This window comes from Myotis brandtii, unplaced genomic scaffold (genome assembly GCF_000412655.1).
Source record: "Myotis brandtii unplaced genomic scaffold, ASM41265v1 scaffold199, whole genome shotgun sequence".
In the NCBI taxonomy this organism is placed as follows: domain Eukaryota; kingdom Metazoa; phylum Chordata; class Mammalia; order Chiroptera; family Vespertilionidae; genus Myotis; species Myotis brandtii.
The window spans coordinates 644319-654490 of record NW_005357414.1 but is presented as its reverse complement, the minus strand read 5'-3'; the positions used below and the strand labels follow the sequence as shown (position 1 = coordinate 654490).

General features: G+C 41.7%; 1 protein-coding gene across 3 annotated transcripts in view; it reads left to right on the top strand.

Moving 5' to 3' along the window:
• The window catches only part of PAK3 (p21 protein (Cdc42/Rac)-activated kinase 3), a 397698-nt gene that overhangs the window by 95792 nt on the left and 291734 nt on the right, over positions 1–10172 (top strand). The window lies entirely within an intron of this gene.

Below are 10172 nucleotides of genomic sequence, written 5' to 3'. Positions count from 1 at the left end.
CAGGGGACTTCAGGCTGTGCCCCCCAACCCAGCGCCGGGCCAGGGGAGTGAGGGTGCGCCAGGGGACCTGAGGCTGCGCCCCCCACCCAGCAGGGCATGATGGGGGACCTGAGGCTGCACCCCCCAACTGGAAAAGCTTGACAGGGGCCCTCAGCCTATGCCCCCTACCTGGCAGGGCTTGATGGGAGACCTGAGGCTGCGCCCCCTGACAGGCAGGGCTTGCCATGGGTGGGGCCAGCCGGGTTTGTATCTCGCCCAATGTGGGTGGGGCTGGCCCGGTCTGGGTCTCATGCAATTTTGAGGTGCATGCAGGTGGGCATGGACTAGACTCTGGGTCCTGTGGCATGCCCCAGACTCTGACAGGAGGAAGATTTTCATATACATTTTACTAATTTTCTTTCATCTCTGACACTTCTATTATAGAGAAAGGGCAAATAGCAATATTAAAATACTTCCTCTAATGAATTCCCTTTTAATGTGCACAAATTTCGTGCACCGGGCCACTAGTATATATATATATATTTTCTTTGGTTGATCTCTTCCTATTCACCTACCTTCCTTCTAAGATCCATAGTCTGTTCCATGCTTCTATGTCTCTGGATCTATTTTGTTCATCAATTTATTTTGTTCAATAGATTCCATATATGAGTGAGATCATGTGATACTTGTCTTTCTCTGACTGTATTATTTCACTTAACATAGTATTCTCCAGGTCCCTCTAGGCTGTCTCAAAGGGTAATATACCCTTCTTTTTTATTGCTGCATAGTATTCCATGGTGTAGATATTCCACAATTTCGTGCACCGGGCCACTAGTATATATATATATATTTTCTTTGGTTGATCTCTTCCTATTCACCTACCTTCCTTCTAAGATCCATAGTCTGTTCCATGCTTCTATGTCTCTGGATCTATTTTGTTCATCAATTTATTTTGTTCAATAGATTCCATATATGAGTGAGATCATGTGATACTTGTCTTTCTCTGACTGTATTATTTCACTTAACATAGTATTCTCCAGGTCCCTCTAGGCTGTCTCAAAGGGTAATATACCCTTCTTTTTTATTGCTGCATAGTATTCCATGGTGTAGATATTCCACCGCTTTTTATCTACTCATCTACTGATGGGCACTTGGGCTGTTTTTAAATCTTAGCTATTGTAAATAGTGCTGCTATGAACATAGGGATGCATATGTTCTTTCTGATTGGTGTTTCAGGCTTCTTAGGATATATTCCTAAAAGTGGGGTCACTGGGTCAAATGGCAGTTCCATTTTTAATTTTTTAAAAAATAAATCTTTATTGTTGAAAGTATTACATATGTCCCTTTTCTCTTCCATTGCCCTCCCCCACTCTCCTTCCCACAAGCTTTCACCACCTTATTGTCTGTGTCTATGAGTTATGCATATACACATATGAGTTCATTCATTGATCTCTTCCCCCCTCCACCCTCCCCGGCCTTCCCTCTGCTTCCCTCTGAGGTTTGACAGTCTGTTCAATATTTCTATGTCTCTGGGTCTATTTCTGTTCATCAGTTTATATTGTTAAATAGATCCCACAAATGAGTGAGATCATGTGATACTTATCTTTCCCTGACTGGCTTATTTCATTTAGCATTTGAATCCATTCTGTTGCAAATGGTAAGAGTTCTTTCTTTTTTATAGCTGCGTAGTATTCTATTGCATAGATGTACCATGGCCTTTTCATCTATTCATCTGCTGATGGATACTTAGGCAGTTTCCAAATCTTAGCTATTGTAAAATGTGCTGCTGTTAACATAGGGGTGCATATATTCTTTCTGATTACTATTTCTGAGTTCTTGGGACATATTACTAGAAGTGGGATCACTGGGTCAAATTGTAGTTTCACTTTTAATTTTTTGAGGAAATTCCAAACTTTTTTCCACTGAGGCTGCACTAGTTTGCATTCCCACCCATTTTTAATTTTTTGAGAAGACTCCACACTGATTTAAATAGTGGTTGTCCCAGTCTGCATTCCCAGCAGAAGTGTATTAGAGTTCCTTTTTCTGCATATCTTCGCCAGAATTGTTGTTTGTTGATTTATTAATGGCAGCCATTGTGAAAGGTGTGAGATGGTGCCTCATTGTTGTTTTAATTTGCATCCCTCTCTGAACATATGGACCTGCCTCTGTGAACCTACCTGCTACACCCTGTCTCCCCAGACTTCCAGACTGTTAAAATAGGAGACAAAGAAATAACCCACAAATGAAAGAAAAGGAGGAGTTGCCAGAAAAGGAACTAAATTAAAAGGAGGCAAGCAATTTGTTGGATAAAGAATTCGAAGTAATAGTTATAAGGATGCTCAAACATCTGAGTGAGAATTACAAACAACTTAATGAGACTCATAAGGAGCTGAATGAGAAATACACCAACATAAATAAGAATCAAGAGGCAATGAAGAATGACATATCTATACTAATAAAAGAGTAATGTGCTAATTAGACCAGGAGACCTTCCAGAGACCTTCCAGACAAAGCTGGGGGCTTGGCTGGCCTGCAAACCACCCCCAGACCCTTGCCCAGGTCGCCTCACCCCCAGCAGGGACTCCCAACTCATCAGGGGGCTGAACGTCCTGCAAACCACCCCAGGTCCCTTGCCCTGGTTGCCTGCTTCCCAATGGGGACCCCCTACTCCAATAGGGGCATGGCCAGCCTGAAAACAGCTCTCAGCCCCTCACCCAGGCCGGCCATGCCTCTCACCTTGATGGGGGCATGGCCGGCCTGCAAATGGCCCTCAGCCCACAGCAGAGTCCCCCCACCCCGATGGGGGCATGGCTGGCCTGAAAACCCCCATTGGCTCCTCACCCAGTCCGGCCCTGTCCCCCAACGGGAACCCCCCACCCCGATTGGGGTGTGGCTGGCCTGCAAACTGCCCCAGGCCCCTCACCCAGGCCAGCCCCGCCCCCCAAGGGGATCTCAACCCTGATCCGGGATTCCCTTCAGGGCCGACCAGCCAGCCCCACCCATGCATCAGGCCTTTATCTATACTAATAAAAGGATATTATGCGAATTAGAACAGACATCCTTCTGGACAAAGCCATGGTGGCGGGGCCAAGGTGGAGGAAGTTAGGGGTGATCAGGCTGGCAGGGGAGTGCAGTTAGGGGAATCAGACTGGTGGGGGAGAGCAGTTAGGGAGATCAGGTTGGTGGGGGAGGGCAGTTAGGGGGATCAGGCCAGCAGGGGAGAGCAGTTCAGGGGATCAGGTTGGCAGGCAGGTGAGTGGTTAGGAGCCAGTGGTCCCGGATTAGAGAGGGTGCAGGCCGGGCTGAAGGACATCCCCCACCCATGCACAAATTTCATGCACTGGGACTCTAGTCTGTAATAAAGAACATCCTGGAAGGATTCAACAGTAGACTAGAAGAAGCCAAGGACCAAATCAGCGAGTTAGAAGGACAATGTAGAAAAAACACACACAATCAGATCAGCAATTAGAAAAAATATTTAAAAAGCAAGAGAGTTTAAGGGAGCTTTGGGAGAACATGCAATGAAACAGCATCTGTATAATAGGGGTGCCAGAGGAGAAGAAGCCTAGCAAGGAATAGAAAACTTGTTTGAAGAAATAATGACATAAATCTTCCCTGACTTGGTGAAGAAAAAAGTCACACAAGTCCAAGATTCACAGAGACTCCCAATCAAGATGAACCCAAAATGAACCACACTAAGACACATCATAATTAAAATGGAAAAGTTAAAGACAAAGAAAGAATCTTAAAGACTGCAAGAGAGAGATAGAAAGTTACCTACATGGGAACTCTCATTACACTATTAGCTGATTTCTCAATAGAAACACTTCAGGCCAGAAGGGAGTGGCATGAAGTATACAAAATAATGAAAAGCAAGGGACTTAATCCAAGACTACTCTACCCTGCAAGGCTATCATTCAAAATTGAAGGTGTAATTAGGAGTTTTGCAGACAAAAAAACCACTAAAGGAGTTTATTACCAATAAACCAGCAATGCAAGAAATGCTAAAGGGACTGTTTTAAAAAGAAGAAATAGAAAAAGAAGAAGTAACACAACATACAGTATAAAAATGGTGGAGGGGGAAAATGGTGGCCGAATAGGCAGACGTGTCTTATGCATTGCCTGGAGCAGATAGAAGGAGCAACTAAATTGAATAACATCTACCCAGGATTGGCGAATTAGACACAGATGGTGAGACAGTTTGCAGCTGGGAAGAGCAGAGGATGCCTAGAGAATGGTAGGATTGGGGATCTGGGCTGTAGAGATACATGTGACCACTGGGCCAAGAGGGTCAGATGGAAGCTGCCCTGCACCAAAGCCACGTCCATTGGGGACAGGCATAACATCTGACTGTGGAAAGGAAGTCCACAGTGCTGCTGGTGGCTGGGAAACCTAGATCTAAGTCAATAGCTGTGATAGGTTGTGTCCCAAAAGGTAACCTGAAGAGCTGGCCAAGCCACATGGTGCCGGAAGGAGACTTTCAGTTGTGTGGTTGTTTTTCCTGTTTTGTCTTTGCTTTCACTCACTAAACCCAGTTCATAGGACCTTTCAATTAAAATATCTGAGGCTGTGTGCAGGTAGAGGTGTGGATTTGTGGAGTCTGGGGAGAGGCTGTGGAGGAGAGCAGGACAGGGACAGGTGACTGGGAATCTGGCACTGAGACATTCCTGACCCTCCAAACTTAAACAGCCATTTTTCTCCTGAAGAGCCAGCCCCTCACAGGAGCCTCAAGACAGATAATTCAGCCACACCCAGCCTATACCTTGAGATCTACAAAGGAAACAAAGACTCTGAATGGCCTCAAAGAGTCCTCAGGACTGGGTTGAAGAGGGGCCATTTAGTCCCAGAAAGCGATACAGGACCATCCCCACCGAAAGGCCTGTCAGAAACAGACACTTGAGTGATTAAGACTAACACAGATAGACAGGCAAAGTGGGCAGATTGGTCCTGCCTGCTTGCAGCCAAGGCTATGGAGACAGACATAAAGAGAGGAGCAGTGGATCGCTTGGAACTTCAACACAGTGTTGAACCTAACAGGAAACTGAGACATGGCAGACAGAACAGAAAATTGGGGTCTTAAACGAGCCCCATGGGACATTAAAACTTGGCTGAAGTGAATGGTAACTCACTTTCTTATTTTTTTATCTTCTATTAAAATTTTTTCCTAATTTATTTTAATTTTATCTTTTATTCTTTTGCATTTTTCTTCATTCTATTTTTATTATTTTATTTTCTTATTTTTCTTTTTTCCCCACTCTTTTCTTCCTCACTTCTGCCTTTTTCATCCTGTTTTCTCTTCGCCTGTCTCTGCTTTAGTTTTACTCTTTCCTTTACTTTTACCATTTGTTAAAAATTGAGCTTCTTTATCTGTTTTATTGACTTGTTATTATTACTGTAGTCTCTGTTGTTTTACTCATATATCTAATTTTCTCTCCCCTGTTCCAAGTCCATGCAAGCTTCTCTTTCCTCTTTCTTCACTATTCATTTTTTATGTTTTTCCTCTCCTCTGTTGTTCTCATCTTCTCCTAATTGTTTAATTAGCTTCACTCACTGAATTCAAACCTATATACTCTCTCCTCTATTCTCCTTTTCCAAAAATGAATGAATGAATAAATAAATAAATAAATTTTAAAAATATTTTATATATTTTTTTCTTTTCTTCTTATCCACTCATTTTCTTTCTACCTCCTCTATACTGAACCATGGTCCTCCCCCTATTAATTCAATTCCTCAACCTTATTTTCTGTGTACAAGCTCTGCCTCTACAGATCCTGTCCCCTGCTTTTTCTGGGTGTCTGTTGTTTGCAGTTTTTTGGTTAATTTGTTTGTTTTGTGGTGTTTACTTCCCATATACAATTTCTTCTTCTTCTATTTCTTTTCTCTATTACCTTTATTTGTTTTCCCTATATTATTTTTGCTCTCTTTTGTCTATCCTAATTCTCTTTTCTCTGGTGGTCACTTTTATTGGGGTTATCGGTGTCATGAGTACATTCACGTTTTGTTCCCTTTGCGTTGTGTCTTGTCAAGTTGTATATTCTGCTATTCAGTCAATATGGTAGAGAGTGAGCCACATAACCAGACACCCTGAGAGGAGACTCCATCCAGGAATGGGACAATAACACACAGGGCCCAACTACACCAAGAGAACCCAAATATCCATAGTAGGGGGCATCCCTAGAATACCCAGCACAGAAGACTTTAGAGTTTGCACCACTGGGTCCTACATCAAAATAAAAAGCTTCTGCACAGTAAAAGAAACCATCAACAAAACAATAGGAGAGCCCACTGCATGGGAGAACATGTTTGCCAATGTTATATTCGATAAGGGCCTAATCTCCAAAATTCATAGGGAAGTCATACAACTTAACAAAAGGAAGATAAAAAATCCAATCAAACAATGGGCATAGGACCTAAATAGACATTTTTCAAAAGAGGACATACAGAAGGCCAAGAGACATATGAAAGCATGCTTAGTGTCACTAATCATCTGAGTGATGCAAATCAAATTGAAAATGAGGTACCATCTCACACCTGTCAGAATGGCTATCATCAACAAATCAACAAATGACAAGTGCTGGCGAGGATGCGGAGAAAAAGGAACCCTGGTGCACTGCTGGTGGGAATGCAGACTGGTGCAGCCTCTGTGGAAAACAATATGGAGTTTCCTCAAAAAATTAAAAATGGAACTCCCATTTGACCCAGTAATCCCACTTCTAGGAATATAACCCAATTAACCAGAAACACCAATTAGAAATGATATATGCACCCCTATGTTCATAGCAGTACAATTTATAATAACTAAGATTTGGGAACAGCCTAAGTGCCCATCAGCATATGAGTGGATTAAAAAACAGTGGTACATCTACACAATGGAATACTTTTTTTACTGCTATAAAAAAGAAGGAACTCTTACCATTTGCAACAGCATGGATGGACCTGGAGAGGATTATGGTAAGCAAACTAAATCGGTTGGAGAAAGATAAATATTACATGATCTCACTCATTTGTGGAATATAATGAACAACATGAACTGATGAACAAAAATAAATCCAGAGACAGAGAAACACCGAACAGACCATCCAACCTCAAAGGGAAGCCAGGGTTGGGTAAGAGATCAACCAAAGGACTTGTATGCATGCATATAAGCATAACCCATGGACACATACAGTAGGGTGGGGTAACGGCATGTGCTGGGGTGTGGGAACGGCCAGGGAGAGGTCAATGGGGGGAAAAGTAGACATATACAATACTTTAAACAATAAAAAATTAAATTAAGAAAAGAATAAAATTGGCAAGAAACAAGTACTGATCAATAATAACCTTAAATGTGAAAGGATTTAATGCTCCAATTACAAGATATAGGGTAGCTGAATGGTTAAGAAAACATGACCCATATATATGCTGTTTACAAGAGACCCACCTCAGAACAGAAGAATAGTATTTATAGGGAAGGAGTGTGAAAAGGATTACAGCTCTCAAGCCAAACCTGCATAGCAGTGTCACATTCAAATACACGTGGCAATGATGCATAAACATACGAAGACTGGGAGGGACAGTGTAGTCAGTTACCTGTTCATCTGCAGGTGCATAAGTGGTAGTTTAGTTTTACAAACTCATCAGTTCCACAGAGTCAAGCCAGCTACTCTGCCTGATACTGTGGAGGGCGCATCCCTGCCCTTGGTGAAACTACCAGCCAGGATTATAAAATCATCAAGTTGGGAGTGAGTTTAGAGATTGCCTACCCCATTGACCACCTCTACTACATCCCTGGTAATGCATCTGACTGGCATTCTACTAGCTTTGGCATTGCAGGGTCACAGTGATAGTGAGCTCGGCTTCCTATAAGGAAGGATGGGGGTGGGTAAAAGGAGAAATCCCATGTACATGTAACTACAACAATAAAAAGCAGTATATGTGCTAGAGCCAATGCTGTGGGAACACTGAGCCAGGAGGAATGAATTTTAGCTATGGGAAGTCAGGGTGGGGGGGGGCTTCATGAAGGAGGTTCTATTTGAGCTGGGCAAGATTTCAGCAGGCAGAGATGGTGAGCAGGAAGGAGAGTTGTTTCCATATTTCCATGAACAAAAATATGGAGGCATAAAAAATGCAGGGCACATTTTATAAAACATACTTAGGCAGGCTAGGTAAATAGAACAGGTTGTGGGGTGAGGCTGCTTGACTTAAAACCTGACTCCACACCTTACTAGCTGCCTGGCATTGGACAAGTTATTTAACAGTGGCCTCTATTTCCCTCCTGGAAAATGAGAGTACTTACTATAATATACCTCATTGGTTGTGGAAAGGAGTAAATGAGATAATGACATGAAGTAGTCAACATGGTGTCTGTCACATAACAATCTTTCCAAAACATTTTTGGCTACCTTACTTTGCATGTAACAGCAAATGAGATGGTCTGCCTGGAGTACTGGGTATAGGACTGGGAGTGTTAGAGGCAGTCTTTGATAGTAGGTTGTAGAGTGGGGATTGAATACTAAACTAAGGATTTAGGGTTTTTATTCTGAAGGCAGGGGGCAAATGTATTTGGAGGATGGATTGGAGAAAGGTAATAGGAGAAAGGGAGAGTAAGAGGCCACTGTATCCTCACTATGACAGTGGCATAATAACTGAAAGTGATGGAACAAGATTCAGGGTCAGAACAGGGATTTGTAAGTTAGTGTATGTGTGAACTCCACTATTACATATAAATCTGAGTTCAGATTAACAGTGTATGTGTGCATGTGTGTATAAAATATTAAATATGTATATATAGTATTAAATATGTATAAATATTTTAAATGTGTAAAATATATGCTATAAAATTATAATTGTATAAAATATATGTTATAATTAATATATTAAATAGAGAATGAAAATCAATGGTTGGAGAGAATATTAGCCAATATTTTATAGTTTTGATGTGAAAGACAGTCCCTTTGTTATCTCGAGTTAAGCTATGGGAAATATTGTATTCTGTGAAAACATTTTCTGAAGCTGGCCTTTTTGTAAGAAAACTTGAGATATGTATAATTCACACATACTTGATAAATTTAAGCACATTCTGTCTTACTGGCAGGGATAAAAATCTATAATAAAACAAAGAGTCTTCTGATGATACATGATTAGAAATGGCAATGGCAGTGCACATTGGGTCCTAATTAAGAAATTTTCTAATGGTTGTCTAGGAATACAAGTGCCCTCCATTTGGACTTTGGCAATAACTAGAGTATTCTTCAGTTCTTGATCAGGATGAAGACAATTCAAAATTGTTCTCGAATCCTAGGCCATAGAGAATGATTTCATTTGGCCAATTACCGAGTTCCCATGAAGAGGAAAGACACTAACCGCTCACAAATATTTTGTCATTGACTAAATGCAAAGATGCATCCGTTAAAGCAATCCATCTCAGTAAGCTAGTTTTCTTGAATATTAAGGAATATTAATACATACAAAAAACAAGTTGATATTTCAGCATTTACAAAGCAGCTTTGAAGCGCAATGATACCTTTTCTATTTTCACCTTTCTTCCGGAATATATTCACAGCACATACAAATCTGGACTCAGCCTCCTTGGTCACAGCCTTTCAAATAAAACTGACTTTCTTTGGCTGCAGTGAAACAGATATTTGGGTGGAAAGGGTTATGGGGGGTGGGGTGTGATGGCTGCTGTATTGTTGGGGAAACAGTTCTGCACCCAGCTGACTAAATATAATGAACGCTTGGCTAGCTCCCTGTCAGGCATGCCAGGTTCCCCTTTCATCTGCTACCAGATGCAAACAGAACAGATCCATTTAAGTGGTTAAACTGACCGGTTAGATTGACCCAAATTCTTTCCGGAAATTAAAAAACCTGTGGCTCGTGGGATTAGCATTTCAATTGCTCCCCATATGCACACTACCTTCTTGTCCACTACAGCCCAGATTGCCACACTTGCTCACCTTAGCAGCTTGCTTTCCAAGCCAAGACAATTTGAGAACAATGTAGTTATGAGAAAGCAATGTAGAAAGCTAGAAACACTTTGTGGCAAGTCCAAAAAGAAATTTGGCCCTCATCTTAATTGATTTGCTTTATCCCTGATGTTCTTGTTCCACTCACTATTTGCCCTTTTCTTCTGTAAGTCAAGGTGATGTTGCCAATTTGTTAGATGTAGCTTTGTGCAGAACACATCACAGAGCAGACACAATTCAATGCTCCTC